General features: G+C 37.0%; 1 pseudogene; it reads left to right on the plus strand.

Annotated features, from left to right (window-relative positions):
• Positions 1-24,799, plus strand: part of LOC133806423 (putative metal tolerance protein C3) — a 57,141-nt pseudogene extending 32,342 nt beyond the window's left edge.
• Positions 24,800-26,485: the final 1,686 nt, after the last annotated feature.

A 26,485-nucleotide genomic window follows, 5' to 3' on the forward strand; every position in this document is an offset into this window, starting at 1 on the left:
TATCTTGCTCTTGATCTTACCTACAATAGGAAACAATTAGGTAAGCAAAAACGCTTAGTAAGTTCAACTTTAAAACAAAAGCATGCAAAGAATTAGGGTTCCGAATCCTTCCGGACCCTTCACAATCAATTTCAAGAACGCAAAAGCGTCCTGGCAAACTTATGGTCATGCCTGATAACCAATGACAAATTATTTCATATAAATAGATAAATTCCTGCCCTCAGAAAATCCCAGAACAAGCAGATATATTATATCACAACTATTTCTTATCAACAAATAAATCCATGCCCTCAGAAAATCTCAGAGCAAGTAGATATAATATATAAGAATATATAATTCGAGACCAACGCTCAACAATTTCCAACAATTCAGGCGTAACACGCCCTCCAGCATAAATCCTAATCTGTAAGAGAGAACTGAGTCTCAACACTAAGATCTAGCCAATAAATATCCCCATCAAGGGTAACTATCGCGTTACCTAGGGCATCGCTACTTATCCAAGAGTAAATCCCTCACAAGGGTAACCATCAAGTTACCTAGGGCATCACTACTTATCCAAAAGTAAATTGAAGTTACATGGGTTTATAGAGACTTCTATGTTAATCAGGGGTGCTAGTGAGCAGTTTCCCCTAGGGTGTTCAACCTCACTCAAACTTGGCAACCCCTAGTATCTCTAGGCACTCTCACTGAATGGCCAATATTCACGGCTACTATCTGGGAATAACTTATCAGAGCACTTTCTCGGGTTCTAACTATTCACTGATTAAGTAAGCATGAGGGCCCCTAGGTTTAAAACCAGGAATTCTCACCTCTTGGCCACTCGTCGCGATACTGATCCGGACATAAACAAAATCAAGCAGCGTGACGGGGATCAGCCATCTAGAATATGATGGATATCCACTGGTCATATATTCTGAATCAACACCAACTAGACTAACGTCTCTAAGCAAACTTTCTACGACAATGTATATATGTGCATGTGTCTCTATACTAACATACAATACAATAGTCGTTTCATGTCGCAACCACACAATAAAAGTTGTCTTACTTGGAGTCCTTAGCTCTGAGTAGGATTTCACCCTCCAATGTATAGTCCATTTATGCTTAGACAATACTGTAATTATCCATACACTATACTTGGATTAATTATGGCACTCATAATTCATCATTATTATTTTGTGTGGGATTATGTGCATTTTTATATTATATGTGATATATATTTGAATGGATGGATGTTTATATTGATGATGATAGATTCATAAGAGTTGTTTATAATGGTACTTTTGAGTTTAGGAATTGTTCTTAAAATTTCTAGATGAAAAATGTAACCCAATTTTTGGGGCATAGGAATTTTGTAATTTCTATTTTCGAAATGTAAATTATAAAATTATGTTAATTGGATTCAACGGAGTTTGGCACAAAAAATTCAGACGATGACACCACCACCGCAAACCACCGTGGCACACACCCCGAGATGCCCCTCCCTTCCCCGTCCGTACGGATCCGTACAGCTTCACCCATTGCCGCCCATGCCGTCGGACCCCTTGTTGTTGCCCCTCTTGATAACACACCTAGGGTTTGTGTTCATGCAAACCCTAATGTGTTGTTACCAAAAAATGTTTTAATTATTTAATTAATTAAAAATTTTAAATTGAATTAAAATGGTTTTAATTTAGGAATTTCTATAATTGAAATGGTTTTGATTATTTTCCTTCATTAAAAATGTTTTAATTATTCTCTTCCGTAATTAAAATTGTTTTAATTAAAATATACAAAATTAAAATTATTTTTTAATTTTAATTTATTACAATTAAATTTTTTAATTTTAATTTTGAATTAAATAACTCAAATTCAAATTGGGGCTTAGAAACTATTTGGGTGTTAAAACCCAAAGTTTAATTATTTTAAAAGGTTGTTTAAAATAATTAAAAGTTGTATAAGTCAAAATGGACATGGAAAATGGTGGCATTGTCTCAACAAGACTACATCTCAAGGCTCGAGATCAAGGCGTTATTCATTAGGCCTTAGCTATTCTAGGTTAAATTTTCTTGTATATTTTTCAAGTGTTGTAATTTTTCTAGAAATACCCAAAAGTTACCAACCCGCTTTTATTTACTTATTATAAATGTTTGAATATGATTAAAGTGTTTAATATTTTGTCATGCATTATAACATGTCATTCATATACCCACACAGTATGCAATTAGCATGCATTACATTCCTGTAGAAACATACTATTAGGAACGTCCTATATTTTATTATATGTTTATATATGATAATTAATATAATAATACATTTAGTCTTAATTAGTTAAGATGGAAAATCAAAATTAAGTTGTTTAATTTATTATTTTAATGATAAATATTTTATTAAAATAAAAATGATATTCTTTAATTAAAGAAAAATTAAAATTAGAATTCAAGGCACCATTTCTTCATTTTTATTTATGCTTAATTGGATTAGTAATTATTAGAATATCATTTGGTAAAAGTAATTAAATTTATTTTTACAACAAAATTAAAATGTATTGATTTTGTGAAAAACACAATTTTCCAAAATAGTGAGTGAGAGAGGGAGTTATGACAATAAGTCTCATGGTTTCCATTATTGATTGAACATTGAGAGGCATAGGAAAGGCCTCGTGTCGCCACTGTTTGCGGCCTCCCTAAGGAAAGACTTTCGAAAATGTTTATTTTATCTCAAGGTTGACTTCTTTTATGAGAATATAATTAATGATTTATTTAAAGTTTGACTGATCCTAAGACACACTTTTGAGTTAAAATATTAATTGAAAATAATGGGTTACACTCTGAAGGTGTATCTAGGCTTTCGAGCACAATTAGTGCATCTTGACCAAACTAGCATTAATTCATAAGTCAAATGAGAAAAATGCGTTTTTAAGTTTTCACTTATGAAATTGAGATTTGTCCCAAAATTAATTTGGAATTAGTCTGACCTACCCTAAGGCTGGTCAATTAATTTTCAAATTAATTTATTGTGGATTAGTATAAATAATTTTTATGTGTTTTTTATATGTTGCATTCATGCATCATGTTTACTTTTCCAAATAATATCTGGTATTGATTATATGTTTTAATTCATTATATTTTATTTATTTATTTCTAGCAACAATGGTTAATTCTCCTAATCCTAATCAAGTAATGAAAAACATGAGAATTGACACACTCCTAACTGATAGAATCTTGGAAAGTCTTAACCGCATAAGAAGATGGTATGAAGGAATTCACGGAGCGATCTTCGATCCACCTCCAGAGGTTCCAAGCTTTTCATCAAGCTTTGATAAACATGAAAAATATGGTGAATGGATGAGATTGAATCACCTAGCACGTCAATGCATGTTATTGACCATGCATGGCGACATTAAAGAAAGATTTTGCATACGAGATGTGGGCCTTGAAAAATAATGATGCTCTTGCACATGCTCAATTTTTGAAATACGGGGTGAATTCGATTTACTCAAAAACTCTTCTTTAAATATTTTGAATGGTTGATACAAAATTATGCCACTAATATTATTTTTCATTTGTTCTTGTCTTTAGGGATGAAAAAATCTTTTGGGAAAAGAGTAATTGCATTGAAACCAAAGCGAAAAAGAAATGATGAAGACGATTGAATAATGAAAAGAGTAGTGTAGAACTTTATTTTGTTTACTTTAAAACAATTAAAAAATTTAGCCATTTTCAAATAGTTGATTTTCATTATGAAAGAAACTAAAAAGTTCTTTCTTTAAATTTCTAGAAACTATATTTTAGATTCTTTATTTGATGAGTGGACAAGTTTAATATTTCTTTTAAATAATAAATTCAGTTGAAATATATTTGTTCTACGTATTTCATCAATGAGTATAAATGATAATTATGAATTATTCATTATTGTGAAAATCATAAATTTAATAAATAAGACATATTATTCCAACAACAATTAAGTGAAACATATATGTGAATTATTTTTTAAATTGGTTTATAATTAATTACACACATAAAACAAATAAAAGACAGTCTTTTATTAACCATTCATTGGTTCTCTCCCTGTTTATATAGTCTATTTATTAAAGTTAACCAAAAGACCTTTCTCTTATAAAGGCTCAAAAATCACATAATCGTTTAGTTAATACATAGAGATGTATGTTGAACCTTTTAATGTTCAAAGCGAAAAGAGATAATAAATTGTAAGTTAGTATTGATTGACATTTATTAAAGATATGTTTACTTTTGTTGAATGCAAAGAAAATTTATAGAAATTTTCATGCAACATTTAAAGTAAAGTCACTTAAAGACTTGTTTGATCTGATCAAAAGGAAGTCTAAACTTGAATTTAGAATTCAAGTAATTTGCATGTGAACTTGGATTTCAAACTCAACTCACATACAACTAGAATGCTAAGCAACATTAGTATTTTAAAAATGGAATAGAATCATATTAGATAAGATTAAATGGATAATGAGTGATCATTATCGTCTTTATTATTTGTATAATTTTGACACTTGTTTTACTCTGTACACGTTTGATTATACATCACCAAAGACTTAAAAGTTGCGATTCACAAGTAGTTATGTGAATAAATTGAAAGTTTTCCATGAAGTCATTTAGTGAAACAATTTAATAATCATAAAAGATTACAAAAGTGTTTGTATCTCTTAAATGATACTTAATGAAGCATAATTATTATAATCACTAAATTTCAAGTTAACTTGTACTAGAAATAATGACAATAAATCAAGTAAGTGAATTACTGATAATTAACAATGATGAAACCAAAGAATATCACAAATTCTGTAAAGCTTTATTGTAGTGGGAGCATTAGTTAGTAAATACTCCTTTACAAACCTAAAGTTTAGTTGGTTGTGTGTAACACAATCTAACTATATTTCATTCACACACTAGTATGTAATGAAAGGTTTTAACAGAAAACAATGGTTGAAACACCATGAATCTAGAAATGGATTTGGAATTCCTATGACATCTGGATTCTTTGAACATCCAACTAATGTTCATTAAACTTTAGTTTGCAACAGGATATTCAAGATGAAGAGAAGAACAAAGGAAAGTGCAGAGTTTTCAAAGTAAGGTTAATAGCCGAAGGCTATAAACAGAAAGAAGAAATTTATTACTCGAATAAATACATTTTACTGTAACAAAGCTTAAATCTGTTTACATACTCTTATCCATTGCTTTATGCATGGATTATGAAATTTATTAAAATGGATGTCTAGAAAATGAGGTTTATTAAAATGGATGTCTAAGTAGTCTTTCTGAATGATAGACATGACAAAACCGTTTAAAGATCTTGCCCAGAAAGATTCAGTTGTGATTCTTATTCTTCATGTTGATAATGTTCTAATCATTGGGAATGATGTAGAGAAATTATTAATAGAAAAGAAATGGTTAGCTGAACATTTCTATATATTAGATTTGGAAAAGGCAAACATGTTCTATTCATTCAAATCAATAGAGATTGAAAGAATAATCTTTTGGTACTGTCTCAAGAAACTTTTATAGATAAGAAGCTTAAATAGTTTAGTTTACAAAAGTCCAAGAAAGGACTTTTTTCTTTCCGGTCTGGAGGATGTATTATCTAAATAATAATGTCCATTTATTCTCTTGCAAGAAAAGAAGGACATGAGATAGTATTCCTACAACTCAGTGATGGACTGTTTAATGTATCATATGTTATGTCTTCATTAACATTTGTTAAACTGTGGGACTAGTCAGCAGTTGTCAATCCAATTTTGGATTGAGTCATTGAATAATTATAAGGACTTGATTCTTTGAGTATCTTGAATATAATAGAGATTATATGTTTGTGTATTTAGGCAGTGACCTAAAATCCCAAAAGATGAACTGATTTTAAACTAGATAGAAATCTTCTAAGACTGATATCAGAATCTGTTTCTATAAATGTGGAGGAATAGTATGTTTCACCATAGAAGCCGAAATGTAACAACTACTGAGCAGTTAAATAGGTTATTTGATTTAGCTGAGTTCTTTGCCATTCTGGAAAGGGTTTCAGACTTGAATAAGCTACTAGTATCTCATTGCGAAAGTAATGGAGATATAACTATTCTAGAAGAACTGATAAATCATGAGAGGGAAAGCACATGAAATGAGGTATCATTTAATTCAAGACAATTTTACATAATTGATGTAATATTCTTGAAGATAGTTTCAAAATAGTTTCTTACAAAACTGTTTACGAAGATTTTGTTAGACAAATTCGTTTAGGACAATGTGAATGACACATTGAAAGAGATGCCTCAATTTGCTTTAGGGCAAGTGAGAGATTTTTAATAATAGTGCCCTTAAAGCAATTGTAGTTGATAAATATTTTAAATGAAATAAATAATTGAATTGAATTATTATATACATATATAGACTATGTCCGATATTATGTTGATAATATTAAGTAAATATCAGAAAATTCCAAAGTTTGTCTATGTGGTCTTAATCTCATATTGGTATGAGATGATCGAGATTGAGATAATGAACTTAAACCAGTTCACAGTAAAATAAAGTCCTGGGATCTTTAGATTAATTACTGCTAGTACGGTTCACTAGTATTATGAATGCATGTGACCTAGATCCGAGTTACTAGTGTAGTAGGAAACTTTAGTGAATGTACTTTATATATAGTGATATATAGAACTGGACCAGATATGATTCGTTAATACTTGTTTAAACACTGTTTCGTAGTATTAATCAAACTCATCAAACGATGATCATATACAAGATAGTCTTAATCCTGAGGATACTATGAACTCCTATATATGTCATCTGATCATTTGATTCGTGTGTTAAGGTTTGTCAGAATGATCAGGCTAAGAACAATTGTCTTGGGGACTCAATGATATATAGGGTGAGGGACATAGTTTAACAGAATTGGAATCTATACTTTTTTTTAGATTGAATAATGATTCCCTATATGGGTTGACTTTTGGAACTAAAAAAGTTATGAGCGCTCACGTAGCAAACTTGTTGTGACACAACCTCCACTAGTAAAGTCTATAGTACACTAGGAACTAGATATAGTTAAAAGGGTAAACAATAATTTTATTCCCTTTTAATTATGAGCCAATAATAGAGGATTAACGTTGTATGTAATGATTATATCAATAGACACTTTATTCTTTAATAAAGTGTAAATATATGTTATAATTATCAAGAGTTCAATCTCATGTTTATAGAGGAGTAATCATGAGATTAATAAATGTGATTATTTAATCCAAGAGCTTTTATTAATAATCTAAAATTTATTGGAGTATGATATTATAGGTCCATAGGTCCCCAGGGTGGCGCTCTCAACACCATAATAAGGTAAGAGTTGATATAAGGGTAAAACTGTAATTTAGAAATTTGAGAAGAATTTTATTCTTCGTGTAAAATATACAATTATATGATATTTGAGGTTGAATAATTTATTTGAAATTAATTATTATATTTTGAAATTATATTTATTTATTTAAATATAGAATTTTCGAATGAAATATATATAATAATAAATTAATTATTTTATTTGTGTGGGAGAAAATAAAAATAGTAAGTCAAAATAGTTTTAATTTATTGATTTTTAAAAGATGATGATAATGATTATCATTAATTTGAATTTTGAAATTAAAATTTAAAATTTGAATTATGGTTGTGATCTTTTCCTTAGAATGATAATACCATATTTTGTGGGAATGATTTATTTAATTAAATAAATAAATAAAAGCAAATTGTAAAAATGTAATATTTCCTGAAGGGGAATAATGTTACACGCATGACACAGTCCAAGGACTATGCCATGCATGTATATGATACTAGTAAAGTATGAGTATTGTTTTTATTTTATTTATTTAATTAATTAATAATTTGAAAATAGATTTTTTCAAATTTGGTAAGTTAGATATTGCCTAAATCAATTCCTATCATCATTACAATTGTATTATTATTATTATTATTATTTTTATTATGAATAATAATTTAATATATAATCTATATAGATATTATGTGACAACAAGAGAAAAAACATAGTGGTGATTCGGAAGAATTTTCAGAAAATTGTCTGATAAGAGATTCTTCATCTTCTTCTCTTATTATTCCAACATTTCTTAAGCCATAATCCAAGTACTCATGTGTTGTGATAAACTTGTAATTTCTATATTACAAACCCTTGTTCTCTGTGTGCCCACACACATCTTGAGGTGTAGAGAACACTCCGGATGATCGTGGTTTGAGTACTCAAAGCGTTGGATAGGAAGATCGTTATTTATACAGAAAGACTCGAGGACACTTGATAGGCTTCAAGTGGTAAATATTTCTGTCCTTGAATATTTGTATACATGTGCATATAATATATAAGTATGTGTATATATATATATCTTGCATGATTAATGATATTGCATATTGATGGTTCTTGTATGTATTCTTGAACATATACATTTGTTATCCCAAAATTCAGAAGTGAATGACATGGCAGGAATTAATTGCATGTGGCTGACACCTGGCAAAACCTGTGTTCGACTATCGACCAGGAAGATATTCGGCATTATGCAATCGGTCTCTTCACACGACTAGTCTGGTCGTATGCACGTAACACGCGGAGGAAATCTTAGGCAGTTATGATGGAATCTGAAATTCTCTCCCATGATTTCCTGAGTATCCGATTATTTAGGAAATAATATCTGTAACAAATCAATGTAAATCTTCCCTGAGCTTATAAATAGAAGAAGAGGACTCAGGGAAGGGGATTCTGATCTTTTTTCTGGTCTGACTTCTAAATCGCTTGAGATCAGAGTTATCATATCACTCATATGGTATTGTTCTGCAAAGGTTAGTGAAACTCATTGAACCCTAGTTCTTTGATCACTCCTTTGAATCTCACATCAATTACAATCTAAGTGGACGTAGGTTATTACCAGATCCTGGGGCCGAACCACTATAAAATATCGTGTTCTTATTCTTTTCATCAATACGTTCTTTTCAACGCATTCATCCACGTCAAGCGTATTTTGACTCCGTGTCAGTTGCCCAAAATCAGGGTCAACAACATTGTTTATATGAGAGGTGGAATTTTTTTTGTTATTTACAAATTGGGCCCACCATGCCATTTCGCTCCGCACACTAACTGCTTTTCTAACAACTGGTCCATGATATAGTTTGTCCTCATCGACAGTAAGTGAGCTGACTTGGTATATATGTCTACTATCACCCATATCGAGTCATATTGCCCCACTGTCCTGGGCAAGCCTCCTACAAAGTCCATAGTAATGTCTTCCACTTCAACTCAGGAATACCTAAAGGTGGTAACAACCCCGTTGGCCACTGGTGTTCAACCTTCATATGCTTATAGGTTAGACACTTTGCTACATAATCAACCACGTCCTTCTTCATCCCGGGCCACCAGTACAATGACCTTAGATCCTAATACATCTTCATGGTGCCTAGATGTAATGAATACGGTGTGGTATGAGATTCATCAAGGATCTTTCGTATGATACCCATGTCCATCAGAACACAAATTCGATCCTTATATCTCAGTAAACCCGTCTCTGAAATGAAACAATCCTTAGCTACTCTAGCTAGGACATCCTCTCTAAGCTTCTTCAACTGTGTATCACTCATCTGGCCGTCTTTTATTCTCTCTAAGAGGGTGGACTGCAAGGTAATATTCACTAGCCGGCCCACTACCAACTGTATCCTTGCTTTGGTCATGTCTTCTAATAACTCCTTCGATATCTGCTTCGAGCAAAACAACTGCTTTGGGCCCCTCTGACTCAAAGCGTCTGCCACTACGTTGGCTTTCCCGGGGTGATAAAGGATCTCACAGTCATAATGCTTTACCAACTCTAGCCAACGTCTTTGTCTCATGTTTAGGTCCTTTTAGGTGAAGAAATACTTCAAGTTCTTATGATGGGTGTATATTTTGCACTTCTCTCCATACAAATAGTGTCGCCACACTTTTAGTCTAAATACCACCGTTGCTAATTCCAAATCAGGTGTAGGGTATCACTGATCATATTCCTTTAGCTCTCGCAATACGTAGGAAATGACCTTCCCACTCTGCATCAACACACATCCTAATCCCAATCTTGATGCATCGAAATACACCACAGACTTATCCTTGTCTGAAGGAAGACTCAGCACTGGAGCAGTGATCAATCGTAGCTTCGGCTCTTGGAAACTGCTCTCACATATTGTAACGCCCTACTACCTTAGATCCATTACTAAGTGAGTTTAAAACGGAAATTGTGCATCAAACTGACTCTACGAGGTTTCTAAAACCAAAAGTGTGACTTGATCAGAAATTAAGGCTGTAGTCTTTAAAAATGCTTAGTTTCATTGAAAACATTAAGTGTCAAACATCTGGGATCCCAAAAATAAGGTTTACAAAATATTTACAACTCAAAAATAGATTTACACCTGGTTAACTATCAAAAGAATAAGTTAATACAGCCATATACAAAATGCCCCTAACCAAAGCAGTCGGGCAGGCCGAACATGTACGCGCTGCCCCCACGCTCTCCATACTCATGGCCGGTTGACTGACTCTTTGCTTTTACCTGCCACACAGAGCACCTGTGAGCCGAAGCCCAGCAAGAAAACTCATACAGTATATAACATATGCATAGAATATAGCTAACATATAATCCACTGATTAATAGGAAAACCATCAGACTGAACAAGCACGACCATGCCGCCCCAGAGGCCTTACCAAAGCCTGGGGTCTCGGTCCTTACCGTAAGGATAACTCATGTATCCATTGGGTCCCACCCTGGCTATAAGCACTCCATGTGCTAAGTGTTACTTCCGGCCCCAAGGCCGTTCTCGGCCTTTGCCGTTCATTTCATTATAATCACACATATAGTAAATTTTGAAATAATCATTCAAACATATAATAATTCATTTAAGGTTATACATTCGCACGTAATACAATCTAGGGCCATGCCCTGGAATAACACTGTGGGCCCATGCCATGTTCTCGGGTGTTACGGTTTTCTTACCTTTCAATTCGATAGCTTTGATCACCTGACTCCTCGAGCACGATCCTACTCGAGCCCTAGCGCTCACCTAAAAAAAATCCACAAGTCAAAGTCATTACCAAACCTCAAGTCCAAAACCTAGCCTCGGGACCAATCCCGAGCCCCCGGGAAGTCCTAGATCCACAAAACAAGGTGGTGGAATCGAGCCCCGAACCCTAGGTCAAAATCCCTCAACAAAAGCCCAAAAACCCCTTTCTGTGAACAGTGCAGTGATAAAATGCTCTTAAGAGGGCGCTATAGCGCTACAAGAAGAACCACACGTCCCCAGAAACAGGGCCTAGCGCTACAGCGCCCAAAGACTAGCGCTGTAGCGCTAGTTGCAGACAGGCAACACCCAAAATCGTTTTCTGCGATTTCTTTCAACCATTTCAACCCCAAACTTGTCCAAACCTTTCCCAAACCCAAAAACAAACTTATCAACACCTCACACCCATCACAAGCATCCCAAGAACTCATAACCCAAGCTCAAGCAACCCAAAACTCAAGATCTGCCATAATGAACCCTAAACCCAGAAATTCAGTCAAACATCAAAGTTAAGGACTTAGAAATCATACCGTAGATGGAAATTCGACCTTGAGTTGAACCCTATACCTCCTTAGCTTGCTCCTTCTCAACCTTGGCCTGATTTCCCCCAAAATCCCCATCTATTTAGCTTAAATACACAACTCAAACCAGTCAAACCCTAAAACTGAAATTTCTAAAACTTACCTCAATGTTTGATGTGTTCTTGCTAATCCCTTGCCAATCTTCAAGTCTAGCTTAGGATCCTTGATGCTCAGCTTACCCTAGCTTACCACTGAGCTTAGCTCCAAGAAAAATGAAGGGAAATGGTGGAAGAACCACAAACCGATCCTTTGAAGAAAACCCCCACTGATTTTTCTCTCTTTTCTTTTTCTTCCTTCTTCTTTCTTTTCTACAGCCTTATCACTCTTTTCTACCAATTCCACTAAGTATAAAGCTTCCTTTAACTTATCTCTAAAAAGCCTAAAGACCAAAATGCCCTCCCTATTAATTCTAAACCTTTTTGTCCATGTAGGGCCATGTTAGTCATTTTACCCAATTCCCAATAATTCCTCGAGTGTCTCTAATAATTTCCCGCTTGCTACCCAATACCTGATTAATCACCAAATATATATCCCTTATGTAACGCCCTGGATAGCCAAGACCGCTACACTGTGTGTTTATAAAGTGCCAGACTCGCTAATCAAGTCATTTAAGTAAAAACGTGTTACTCAGATAGTAGAGGTACTAGGGTTAAAAGAATTTTTGTCTCAAAAGATACATTTTCAATATTAAACATTGTTTATGTACATGGGATCCCAAAAATGACGGTTTAGAAGCCTTTTACAAAAGTTACAAAGTTTAAATACATTAACAGCCATGCTAAGGCAAAATGAGCGGTTAGGTGATCTCTGTCCTGACACACTCCTCGATCATGGTGATCGAACGGCTGGTTATGTACATTTCACCTCGGAGCTCTCCACCTCAGGCTTGGTCCAACTTGCCCTTGCCTTTACCTGCACCACGTAGCACCCGTGAGCCAAGGCCCAGCAAGAACATACATCAATAATAGAGCATGCACATTTAGCTGTCAGGTCAATCTCACATATGTCATCTCATAAACTTCAAGCATAGCAACAATCAAGTATTTCATATACAAAGCATATCAGTAATCAAGTATTTCATTTACAAAGCATATCAGCTCATATAACACAATGCACAGATGATAACCAAAGCTAGCGCTCACAAGCTGCTCCCTTTGTTATCCTTTCATTTCTGGCTCCCAGTGGCCAATTCGCGTCCCATGCGCTAAATTCATGAACGGTACCCTTAGACCGCTTATACGTGTCCCTTGGCATAATACCAACGATGACACAAAACAATTCTCGGGAGCACTTAGTCCCATCACAATCATACATTCGGGTGCAGTGTTCTTACCTTTCAATTCACTAGTTTTCGATGTCACGACACCTTGAGCACGATCCCACTCGAGCCCTAGCGCTTACCTAAACACAATCATGGTCAAAGTCAACATCAATCCTCAAGTTCAAAACCTAGCCCCGGGGCTAATCCCGAGCCCCCGGGATGTCCTAGTTCCACCAAACAAGGTGGTGGAACCAAACCCCAAACCTTAGGTCAAAAACCCTTGAAAAACACCCCAAAATCCCCTTCAGAAGGCAGGGTAGCGCTACAGCGCTCTTGGAAGGGCGCTATAGCGCTACAGACAGAACCAAAACCCTTCCAGCATATGGGTCTAGCGCTACAGCGCCCAAAGGCTAGCGCTGTAGCGCTAGTCACAGGCAGCCCAACACTAGAATTTCCTTTGTGCGATTTCTCTCGAGCCAACCTCAACCAAACCTCTTCCAACTCTTACCCAAACCTAAAAACAACCTCATGACCACACTCCACTCATCCCAAGCACCCTAAACCTCCAAACTCCAAGCACATGCAATCACAAACTCAAAATTCACCATAGCCACCTCCAAACTTCAGAACCTAACATAAACCAGCTGAACATCAGAACTAGAGTTTAGAATTCATACCTTTGATAGAATTTCGCCCACAAGCTAACCCTAGGCTCCCTTGGCTTGCTGCTCCTCAGCCCTAAGCTTGAATTCCCTAAAGTTTCATTCAATTCAACTCAAGTACCACAGCTTTAAACAAACCAGAAACAGAGAATGGATGAACTCTAGATTCTTACCTCAAGTATTGGTGAAACCCTGTTAAACCTCTGTCAACTCCTTAGTCTTAGATCAAGGTTCTTGATGTTTGGTTATCCCAGCTCTCCTCTAGGCTTTACTCCAGAAATTCTCCAGAAATAGGTGAAGGAAAGTGTAAACCGACTCAAGAAACTCTCTCTGTTTTCCCTCCTTCTTTTCCCTTCTTTTTCAGACCCTTTTGATATTCTATAAATCCCACTATCTTAAAACCTCAGTAATACCCTTCCTTAAAAGTCAATTGACCTTTATGCCCTCACAGCTAACTCTAATCCTTTAGTCCTCTTAAGGGTATTTTAGTCATTTGCCTAATTTCCGCTACTTTCTCGAATGTCTCTATTATTTCCCGCTTAGTTCCCAATACCTTACTAATCACCAATAGCCTTCCTCAATGTTACAATAATCTCCAGCTCATCCACTAAATTCCCATTTACACCCCTGAGCTCACCCCGAGCCGGGTATAAATCCCCGCTATGACTTCCACGCCACTTTGCTCACTAGGATCGTCTCGAGTCATAGATTACAGATATATCCACATAATAATGTGGTCTCAACATTTATCACATATATCAAAGCAGTTATGCCCATAATGGCTAAAATTACGATTATGCCCTTCTAACCTAATCTGGGCCTATATGCACACTAACACACATATACATGCATCTTAAGTCATAATAATCACACATAATTCCCATCATGCCCTCCTGGCACACTAATCAAGGCCCTTAAGCCTTATTAGTGAATTTGGGTCGTTACACCTTATCATTAAGATTAACCTCAATATATTTTCCAAATTCCCATTTAAACTCCCCAGGCTTAACCCAAGCCGGGTATAAATTCCCGCTTTGACTTTTCTGCTAATCCGCTCATTCTAGGATCGTCTCGAGTCATAGATCACAGATATCAACACAGTCATGCCCAAAATGGCCAAATTACAATTATGCTCTTTCTAAGACAATCAGGTCTACATGCATACCAATACACATAGTCATGCTTCTCAAATAGTCAAATAGTCATATAACATGCATTTAACTCATTAAAGTCACACACAAAATCCCATTATGCCCTCCAGGCACACTAATCAAGGCCCTTAAGCCTTATTAGCAAATTTGGGTCGTTACCACTATCCCCTCCTCATGAAAATTTCGTCCTCGAAATTTACCTGAACAACTCGGGGTACCGCTCCCGCATATCCGAATCCAGTTCCCACGTCGCCTCTTCAACCTTGCTATTCCTCCACAATATTTTAACCAAGGCGATGGTCCTGTTCCACAAGACTTTGTCCTTTCTCTCAAGGATCTGAACAGGCTTTTCTTCGTAAGATAAATCCCGATCCAACTCCAAGTTCTCATAGCTCAACACATGAGTAGTATCCGATACATACTTTCGGAGCATGGATACATGAAACACGTCATGAACCCCTGATAGAGCTGGAGGCATTGCTAACCTGTAAGCCACCTCCCCAACTCGATCTAGAACCTCAAAGGGGCCAACAAACCTGGGACTCAGCTTGCCCCAAACAGCGAATCGTTTTACTCCTCTCAGGGGTGAAACCCTGAGGAATACATGATCACCGACCTGAAATTCCACGCTCCTGCGTCTCTGATCTGAATAACTCTTCTGGCGACTCTGGGAGGCGAGCATACGAGCTCTAATTTTCTCAAGTGCCTCATTGGTCCTCTGAACCATCTCAGGACCTAAATACCCTCTCTCACCTGCCTCATCCCAGTGAATCGTTGATCTGCACTTTCTTCCATACATCATCTCATACGGAGCCACTCCGATAGTCGCCTGATAACTATTATTGTACGAGAACTCAATTAGAGGGAGATACCTACTCCAAGATCCCCCAAAATCCAACACACAAGCTCGTAACATGTCCTCCAGTATCTGGACTGTCCTCTCAGACTGTCCATCCGTCTGAGGATGATAAGCAGTACTAAACTGAAGCTGTGTGCCCATTTCCTTCTGTAGGCTCTTCCAAAACTTGGAAGTGAAAGTGGGGTCTCTGTCGGATACTATCGACCTCGGAGCCCCATGAAGTCGAACAATCTCCTTCACATAAAGCTCTGGATACTGCTCCACAGTATAAGTTGTCCTCACAGGCAAGAAGTGGGCGGACTTAGTATACCTGTCCACAATCACCCACACCGAGTCATGCTGACCCACGGTCTTTGGCAACCCAACCACAAAGTCCATGGCAATATCTTCCCATTTCCACTCGGGAATCCCTAGAGGCTGTAATAATCATGCTGGCCTCTGATGTTCAGCCTTAATCTGCTGACAGGTTAAGCATCTAGCCACATAGTCCACCACGTCCCTCTTCATGCCTGACCACTAATACAAAACTTTCAAGTCATGGTACATCTTCGTAGAACCTGGGTGCAAAGAGTAGGGAGTGGTATGAGACTCATCCAGAATCTCCTGCCGAATATCTGGATCAATCGGAACACAAATCCGTCCTTTGTACTTCAATAAACCCATCTCAGAAATAGAGAAGTCCTTAGCAGCTCCAGTTAGGACATTCTCTCTACGTTCAACTAACTGGGGATCCATTCCTTGTGCTTCCTTAATCCTCTCGAGGAGAGTTGACTGAAGAGTAATGTTGGCTAACCTACCAACCACTAACTCTATACCTGCTCTGGTCATCTCTCCAGCTAGTCTGTCAGATATCTGCCTCGAACTATACAGCTGTCCTGGGCCCCTCCGGCTCAATGCATCAGCCACTACATTACCCTTCCCAGGATGGTATAGGATATCGCAATCGTAATCCTTTACCAACTCCAGCCACCGCCTCTGGCGCATATTCAAGTCCTTATGGGTAAAGAAATACTTTAAACTTTTGTGATCAGTGTATATCTCGCATCTCTCACCATACAGATAGTGTCTCCAAACCTTAAGTGCGAATACCACTACAGCTAACTCCAGGTCATGCGTGGGATATCTCTGCTCATACTCCTTTAATTGCCTTGATGCATATGCTATCACTTTCCCAGCCTGCATCAACACGCATCCCAGACCCTGTCTAGAAGTGTCACAGTAGACCACAAACTTCTCATCATCTGTTGGTAGGCTCAGCACTGGTGCAGTAATCAACCGCCGCTTTAACTCTTTAAAGCTATTCTAACATCGATCTGTCCACACATGGAGTAGCAATTCTGAAGAACCCCTCTACAAACCGCCGGTAGTAACCTGCTAGTCCAAGGAAACTTCTAACTTCAGGAACACTGCTTGGTCTAGGCCAATCTCTTACTGCTTCTGTCTTGCTTGGGTCAACCAGTAACCCATCCTTACTGATAATATGGCCCATAAATGAAACTTACGATAACCAGAACTCGCATTTGCTAAACTTAGCATATAGCTTATGCTCTCTCAGCCGCAGCAACACCAGGCGCAGATGACGCTCATGCTCTGTCTCTGACTGGGAGTACACTAGGATATCATCAATAAATACAATCACAAACTTATCCAGATAATCTTTGAAAATTATGTTCATCAAATCCATAAATGCTGCTGGGGCATTGGTTAATCCAAAGGACATAACCAGAAATTCATAATGCCCATACCGTGTTCGAAAAGCAGTCTTTGGTACGTCCTCTTCTTTGATCCTCAACTGATAGTAGCCTGATCAGAGATCAATCTTTGAAAACACTGTACTCCCTTGACGCTGATCAAATAAATCGTCGATCCTAGGCAATGGATACTTGTTCTTGATGGTCAACTTATTCAACTCCCTGTAGTCAATGCACATCCTGAGCGATCCATCCTTTTTCTTAACAAATAATACTAGAGCACCCCATGGCGAGAAACTCGGTCTGACAAACCCCAAATCCAGTAGTTCCTGCAACTGAATCTTCAATTCCTTTAATTATGTCGGAGCCATTCAATTGATTGGTTTCTTGGAACCACAAAATGAGTAATTATTGTTTTGGTTTTTTTATTAATTTTCTTAGGAAACAAACAGAGGTATTGTTTGTGGTTTAAGGAATTGTTTGTCTGTTGAGAAACTGAGGGAGAATTCTTCACTTGTTCAAAGATTCTGCAACCAAAGCAATCCAACGATGCATGATTTGATTCTTTTACTATTCTTATGTTGTTATATATACATGTTCTTACAAATAATTTTTTTTGTTTCTTATTTAAATTATAGGAGAAAAGGACTACTATGAAAGATAACTTTCAACTCTGAAATCTTTTGAGGAAGTTGACTCTATACTGCAATCAGAAGGCATTGATGAAGATGATCTTTAAGAACAAGCTCAACATGAAAGAGCCATGAAGATCTCTATGTAACGCCCTACTTCCTTAGAGCCGTTACTAAGTGTGATTAAAATCGTGCTTTCAACTCGCTAATCGAGGTTTTAACTCAAAACGTGTCACTACGCCATGATTAAAAAGAAAACATTAGAGAAAGTAGCTTTTCACAATTAATTATAAAAATTTACATTTGGGATCCCAAAACATAGTTTAGAAAATATTTACAACACAAAACTGATCAGAGTCGACTAGACGACAAATTCTAAGTTCATTTACAAGCATCTCCCAAGATCCCCTAGCTGTGACAGCCAGGCTGGCCGGACATGTACACGCCGCCTCACGCCAGCTGTGCTCATGGTTGGTTGATCTTCTCGTTACCCTTACCTGCACCACAGAGCATCTGTGAGCCGAAGCCCAGCAAGGAAACCCATAACAGATAACATATGCAATACACGAATCAAACATATAAACAGGCCACCAATGGCTAAACACATACGACCTAGCCGTCCCAGGCATTTACCAAGCCCTGGGTTCGCAGACCACGCCGTAAGGATATCCCAAGTATCCTGTTAGGGACTCGCCCTGGCAACTCGCACCCCACGTGCTCAACGCCGCTCCCGGCCTCTTGCCGTTCTCGGCCTTGCACTGATCGTGCTTGACGACGTTCCCGGTCTACACCGTTCCCGGCTCTTGCCGATCACACATATAATATCAAACACAATATAGCATGTAATGACCCAAAATCGCTAATAAGGCTTAAGGGCCTTGATTAGTGTGCCAGGAGGGCAGGTTGGGATTTATGTGTGATTTTATGAGTTAAATGCGTGGTTATGATTTAAAGCATGTTATTTGGCTATTTGTTTATCTGAGATGCATGACTACGTATATTAGTATGCATGTAGGCCCGGATCGTGTTAGAAGGGCGTAATTGTAATTTTGGCCATGTTGGGCATAACTATATCGATAAGTGATAATTTTATTCTGTGAATTGTACCACGTGAGTGTGGTTTTATTATTGTGATGCACGTGCTGAGACGGTCCTAGAGAGCTAGTTAACTCAAGAGTCACAACGGGATTTCTATACCTGGCTCGGGAGGAGCCTAGGGGTACCTCGGGAATTTTATGGTTAAGTTGAGATTTAGCGGGTAATGGTTATTGGAGATTTAGTAACCTGGGTAACCATTAGTTATTGCTGAGAGTAACAAGTTTTAGAAAGAAAATGGTAGAAATGAAATAGAAATGAAAGGACTTAAGTGCCCTTGAGGTTTAGGTAGGAAAGGATAGGCAAGGAGGGGCAAAATGGTCATTTGGTTGGGAATTAGATAAATGGCAGCTGGGTTATATGGGGTACATGGTTTGGGGCTTAGTTATTTTGGTCATTGATTGGTTTTGTTAAAAATAAAGAGAAGAAAAGTTAGGGCAATGAGAAGAAGAAGAAGAGAAGTGAAGGAGCTGAAATTTGGAGACTTAGGAGATGAATCAAGGGAGCTTAGGCTGGGATTCTCTACTTAAGGTAAGGATTTATGCATATTTAAGTTTGATTATGTTTAGATTTGTGAAACTTAAAGCTTGAGTTAAGTTTTTTAAAGTTTGAGTTTGAAGTTGCTGATTTTTGCAATCTAAGGGTGGATTGTTGGATATGTTTGTGTTTTGAGCTTGAATCTAGTGTTTATGGGTTGTTAGATGGTCCATTTGAAGTATTAAATTGATTTTGGGGTTTGGGTATTGGTTTGGTATGATTTGGGAAGGTTTTAGCTCGGAGAAAACGCAAGAGAAAACCCAAAAAATCTGGGTTCGCGTATGAGCGCCGCGGCCTTGTTCTTGGGCGCCGTGGCGCGATGTTGCATCAGGAGAGGGGCAAGTCGCTGGGCGCCGCGGCCCTTGAGGGGAGCGCCGCAGCCCTAGGCCTTTTTGGCAGGCAAAAATTCTGGTTTTTAGGGCTTTTGCCAGGGGACTCGGGGGATGGTTCCGATGTATCGTTTTAGGGAAATAGAGGTTCCGGGAGTGCGGGATTGGTCCCGGGAAGTGGTTTTGGGTTGGTTAGTATTAAAAGTGTTATATGTGTGTTGTGACTAGGATTTCGAGGAGGCTCGTGCTTGAGGACCGTGCTTGTGGCCTTGGTGCATCGGAAAGCTCGGGAAGCAGGTAAGAAAACTATAACACCCGTAGGATGGGGCATGGGCCCATAGTGTGATTGCAGGGCACGGCCCTATATTGCATGTTGCATGATGAAATGATTGCAGGGCACGACCCTATAGTGCATTACATGTTAGGGTGCAGATTTAAATGAATTTATATTTGTTTGAATGTTGTTTGATTTATGCTATATATGATTATAGTGAAATGAACGGCTATGGCCGAGGGCGGCAAGGCCGAGAACGGCAGCGGGGCCGGAAGTAACACCTAGCACATGGGATGCTATGGTCAGGGTAGGACCCAGGGGATACGGGTGGTATCCCTATGGTGAAGACCGAGACCCCAGGCTTCGGTAAGGCTTCGGGGGCGGCATGGCCGTGTTTGCTTAGTCTAATGATTGACTTGTTTATATGTGGATTATCTGTTATGATAAACTGTATAGATTACATATGTTATGTACTGCATGAGTTTTCTTGCTGGGCTTCGGCTCACGGGTGCTCTGTGTTGCAGGTAAGGGCAATGTCTTAGTCAACCAACCATGAGTACGGAGAGCGTGAAGCGACGCGTACATGTTTGGCCTGCCCGACTGCTTTGGTTGGGGGTTTATTTGAAAATGGCTGTAATAATCTATGATTTTGTAACTGATCAACTGTAAACTTATTTCAAGATGTAAATAGTTTTCAAACCTTATTTTGGGATCCCAAATGTTTAATAATAGAAGTTTTAATGAAACGACGCATTTTCAAAGATTACAGCCTTAACTTTTAATTAGTCACACTTTTGTTTCAAAACCTCGGTTAGCGAGTTCATTGCACACTGTTTTGTCTTAAAAACTCACTTAGTAACGGCTCTAAGGAAGTAGGGCGTTACATAGCAACAAGCACAGAATTCAAGCATAAACAGATAAAGAGCCATGCTCTGCAATTCTAGTATATAGGGCCCGGCCCTGCATGTCATTTCTATTCAATATATCGGGCTCAGCCCTGCACACAAGCTCTATGGATACAGGGGTTTCCTGTCCTGAGTTCCGTGCTTCCTAAGCACCGATGCCCCGAGCACAGTCCACTAACGTGAGCCTCGTCGAAATCCTAGTCACAACACATAATAATATCCGACCATCAAATTCCAACCCAAAAAATAACCTCAAACCATAACCCTAACCTCCGGGATCTTGAATTCTATCAATCCGAATGATAAAATCCATCCCGAGCCTTACCCTTTATGTTCCCAAGTAAAAAATATCATTAAAATCCTCATTGACACTAAGGGCCGCGGCCCCACCCTCTAGAGCCGCGGCTAGCCTCAAAACAGAGGCTAGCTCTCCACTGACCACCACGCGGGCCGCGGCGCGCTCGAATTTTCTCAGCCTCCCATGGCTGCGCGCGCATGCGGGCCGTGACACACCCCTCCTAGGGCCGCGGCTCCATACGACGAACCCAGATTTTCCATCAGTTTTTCATCCCTTCTTCAAGCCAATTACCACCAAAACCAAACTAAAACTCCTAGATATTCAACATAATTACTCCAGCACAGAAACAACATCAAAACCTCATTAAAGTATGCTCCAAAACTTAGCTAAAACACCCAAAGATTAAGCAAGCTTAGCTACATGCAATCCTCTAGAACCAGCAGAAAGTTAAAGACTAGAATTAAATTTTTAGAGCTTACCTTGCTGAGCCTAATCCCAGAATTTTGATCCTCAATCCCAAAGCTTCAAGCTCCTAAAGCATCCCAGCTGAAATCCCTTCAATTCCTTGGTAAATCCTTTAGGTTTCCTCTTGAATTCCACCTTAGAGAGTGTAAGAGAGAGGAGAGCAAAAGCTAACTTCAGTTCTTAGGAGAGTATGAGTCGGTTTCTCAAGGTTTCTAAACAGTTCCTTTCACTTATTTGTTTTATATAACTTAAGTCTAAAGGTTACCTCAAGGCTCGGGGTGTCAAAACGTCCCCGAAGGCAAAAATGGTAAATTCCCCAAATATTCCCACCTAGGCATTCTATCCTCAAATATATCTCCAAATATTTATTTCCATGTCCCGATAATCCCATAACTCAACTAATACCCGAGTTACCCCTCGACTCGCCCTGAGTCCGAATCTCAACCCCGTTGTGACTCTCTGGCTAACCGCTCCCCAGGACTGTCTCGGTTCGTGCTGTACAGACATATCACACGTATACATCATATATTTCATTTATCACATTTATGCCCCCAATATCCAGACGGGGCCCACATGCACATTTAACTCAATTAAACATGCATCATAATCATGTATACACATAAATTCACATACAAGCAAATTAAATCACTTATTGCCCTCCAGGCACACTAATCAAGGCCCTAAGCCCGATTAGCAAATTCGGGTTGTTACACTCTAATTATGCAAACATAATTCTCTTGGGACTTAAGGTAAAATTTGGGTATTTTTTATAAGAAATATTGGCTGAAGTAAGTTCTTAAGAGCTTTTACAGCTCCAGTCGTATCTGTAACGTTTTAGATTATATAGACCATGTTTTAGAGTATTTGAGTTCTTGCATCAAATAATATTTTATGGCCTTATAGAACATTCATTCCCACTTTACAAACTAAAATTGAAACTTATGTTTGATTCTGCAGATCTATGCTACTATAAAGAGTGGGTCCGTAGCCATTGCAGCATCAACACTAGATTCTTTGCTGGATCTCATGGCTGGTGGCATACTTTGGTTCACTCACTTGTCAATGAAAAGTATAAATATTTATAAATACCCCATTGGCAAATGGGTGGTGCAGCTTGTTGGCATAATCATTTTTGCTGCTATCATGGCAACACTAGGTACAATCTGTAGCTTAATTTGTTGATAGTTTTCACAGATTTTTCTCTTTCTTGCTTCATTTCCACATTGAAGGTTGTTTGTTTTACTCTGTTTGTTACAGAGTTGATAAATTCATGAGTCTTGGATGAAACTAGGAAAAAATAAAGCTTATTGAGTGACTTTGTTTTATTAAATTTGTCTAAAGAAGACGTGTTATTTGATTCTAGAAATTTTCTTTGGTCATTTTCTGCCAGAAATCTCTAAAGTATATGGTCATGATTGCCAACTGCAAACACTTAATAAGGAATTACAAGAGTTTTGACTAAGCATTGGACATGGTAATGGTACATAACCAAATAAGAGGGACTTTTTCTGCTTATCCTACTACTGCTCTTAGAGAAGAGTTTTTTGAATATATAATAAGGGGGAAAGATGCTTATAAAGTTATAATTTTACTGAATAAAAAATATTAAGTGTATGTTGGAGTAGCTTAGGAAGGAGAGGTTTGTTACAGGTAGGCAACTGTATAATTATAAAACCAACAAGTCAGTAAATTAGCTTATGTAAGCTTTGAATCTCAGTGAGATTTCAACTAAAGGATTCGTCCGAGTAGTAGGCATATTGTGAGGGACATAAACTGTGACACTTGGTTGTCTGAATTCTAAACATATTACACCTTGTGCTCTTTATTCAAACATACTTTAGAGTTGCTCAATGCTTTAACATGGAACATCTTAGCAACCTTAGAGAAGGTTTTGTTCCTTTCTTTATTTTAAGTATTCTTAGGTTGACTTAGATTCCATATCAAAATAATTTTCAATTAAATTTCAACTTACAGGTTTTCAGGTATTCATCCAGGCTTTAGAACAACTAATTGAAGCTAATCCTTTAGAAAAGATGTCCTCAAACTAGTTAATGTGGTTGTATTCGAGCCATGATCTTGAGCAAAAAGTACCGCACTCTCATAAGCTCTTGGATTGAACCTTTGCAAGAAGAAGCTGAACTTGGATATGAGAATGATTATGTGGCCAGGTGTGCATATAAATAATACTTTTGTTGATGTAAAATTTTGTTTTCCCCCCTTTTTTTTCATGTTGATTCACTTATGTACTAACACATATTGGATTTTTCTCTTCATATTTTGCTCAATATGTTCAGCTCCTAATTGTGCATTACAAGTTTACAACAATGTCTCCATCAATTTTATTCTCATTGTTAGCACTTCAAATTATTCCCTTGTCTTAAAATACTTGAATGGATCTCCTCGTTTGTCCATTTACTTAGTGAATTTGTTGGATTCCAATGCTTCTGTTGCTATTTTCTTTTCCATAAATAAAGAAAACTTTAGGGGTATTTGGAAATTCTTTATAAATAATTTGCTTGAATTTTTGTGGCTGTGTTGTGAATATTCTGCAACAAAATAATCATCTCTAAATTATGATCTGGAATTTTACTTTTAATTAATTTGATAATGATATTTAACAGATATTATGGAGATGAAACCATCACTGTGCACTATGATTTTCAAACTTTGAAATCTCATTGGAATTGTAAACTGTACATAGGGCACAAAATGAGAAAGGGAATGTATTCCGAATCTGCTTCATGTTTCTGAAGCTATACTTGTAGTCTATCTTATCCCTTTGATGCTAGTGCTTTACTTGCAATTATCTTTGTTGTGGTTTGCACAAGTACTTTATCAACAATGCAGGTTCATGATCTGTTGAAGCTTTACAATGAAATTGATGTCCCTTCTGAGCGTTTGTTGTTCAAAATTCCTTCAACTTGGCAAGTAAGTTTCATGATAAAACATCTCTATTCCTTATCTTTATATTTTTCTTCAAGGGAATATATTCATGAATGCTCATAGTTTTTGTCATCTAACTATTTTTTCTAATTGATTGCATCTCCACTTAAGGAATAGAGGATGCAAGATTACTGGAATTTGAGGGCATAGAAACTCATTTGACTTTTGTATACAGGTTTTATATATGTTCTAATTAATTGTTAAGTACATTACTTTCTCTTGCATAGCTTTGTCGTGGGTACTCATCATTTTGAAATAAATTATCTTTGCTTGTCTTCTGCCATTATTTCTTATTAGTTCCATTTTATTACCTTCTTATTAATGGTGATAGTTTCCTTTTGTTTCCTTAGCTTCGCTCAAGCTGCAGCTGCAGCTCAAGCTGGTGCGTCTGTTAGTCAGATATTTGTTGGTCAAATCAGGGTAATCTTCTACCTTTAGTTCCATAATGATCTTGTTCTTCTCAGTTTCATGTTATTGATGTTCATATTTATTATTCAGGATTGGGCACGTAATCATTCTGGCGACCCTGAGGTAGAAGCTGCACTCAAAAGAGGAGAAGACCCTGGGATAGCTTTGGTTAGTTATAACCGTTTTAATATCTCAATTCCATAGTTGCATGGAATTCTGTTTAAATTCTTAGTAAGCTTGATTATGGCATACTCTTATCTCAATATATTTTAATAATGGGTATTTATTTACTAATGCATTTTTAAAAAAAAAATTCTATGATAGGAAAATTAACAACTCTTCCAAATACCTACTGTTCTATGCCCTTTTGTCCTCTGCTTTGTGTTAAGCACGCTAATACACATTAATACTTTTTGTTGTAATTAATTATTTTCTATTGTAATTAGTTAATGTATATTCCTCTCTTATTATTCATTGTACAACTTGCATTGCATGAGGAAGGACACCTGTCTTGGTTGTCCTCTTTATTTCGTTCCTTAGTTTGTATTTATATCCCTTGTACAGGACATTGATAATAATATATAGAAAATTCTGAAAACCCTTTTAATTCTTCTTCCTAGTATCTAAACCAGGCTATAGACAACCTTTCACTTTGTTCTTGTTGTTTGACTACATTTGACTTAGATATTATTCATTATCGATGCCAAGAGCTTCTTGGTAATAAAAAACTTTTAAGAGACTGTTGCATTAAAATTCCAGATCTCAACTCATAGAATAATTAGTTTCTCTTTGTTCATCTCTTAGCTTATTGTTTCTCTTTTGTGTTTTTTGATGGTTTAACACAATGCTATTTTTTGGGTTATTAGCTTTCTAATCTGAACAGCACAAAAGAACAATTTCTATCAAATATTACTTGATGTAAATACTATGCTTTAATTTATCATTGACTTCTATCACTTTTCTTAGTTTATGATTGGTCTATTTTTCAAAATAAAATAATTTACAAAGTAAACAATAGACTTTATAGCATGTAATTCATGAGACTAGTATGAATAGAACTGATTTTTTATTAGAGAGCAAGCCTTATTTTTTTAATTTGTAAATATGATTTTGTTTTTCGGCATTTGGGTTAGTATTTATAACTTGAATTTCAAATTGGAAGGTCACTTTTGTTTTAATACTATGAAATTTTTTGAAGAGTTTGAATATATTAAATATTCATCCATAGTGAAGTAGGCTCTAAGATTGTTACTGTGTGTTGCGATGATAACGGAATGTTGAGAACTTGAATGTTTTAGTGAAGTAGGATCTGAGAAATTTGTGTGTTGCGA

The sequence above is a fragment of the Humulus lupulus genome, chromosome X, assembly GCF_963169125.1.
Source record: "Humulus lupulus chromosome X, drHumLupu1.1, whole genome shotgun sequence".
NCBI lineage: Eukaryota > Viridiplantae > Streptophyta > Magnoliopsida > Rosales > Cannabaceae > Humulus > Humulus lupulus.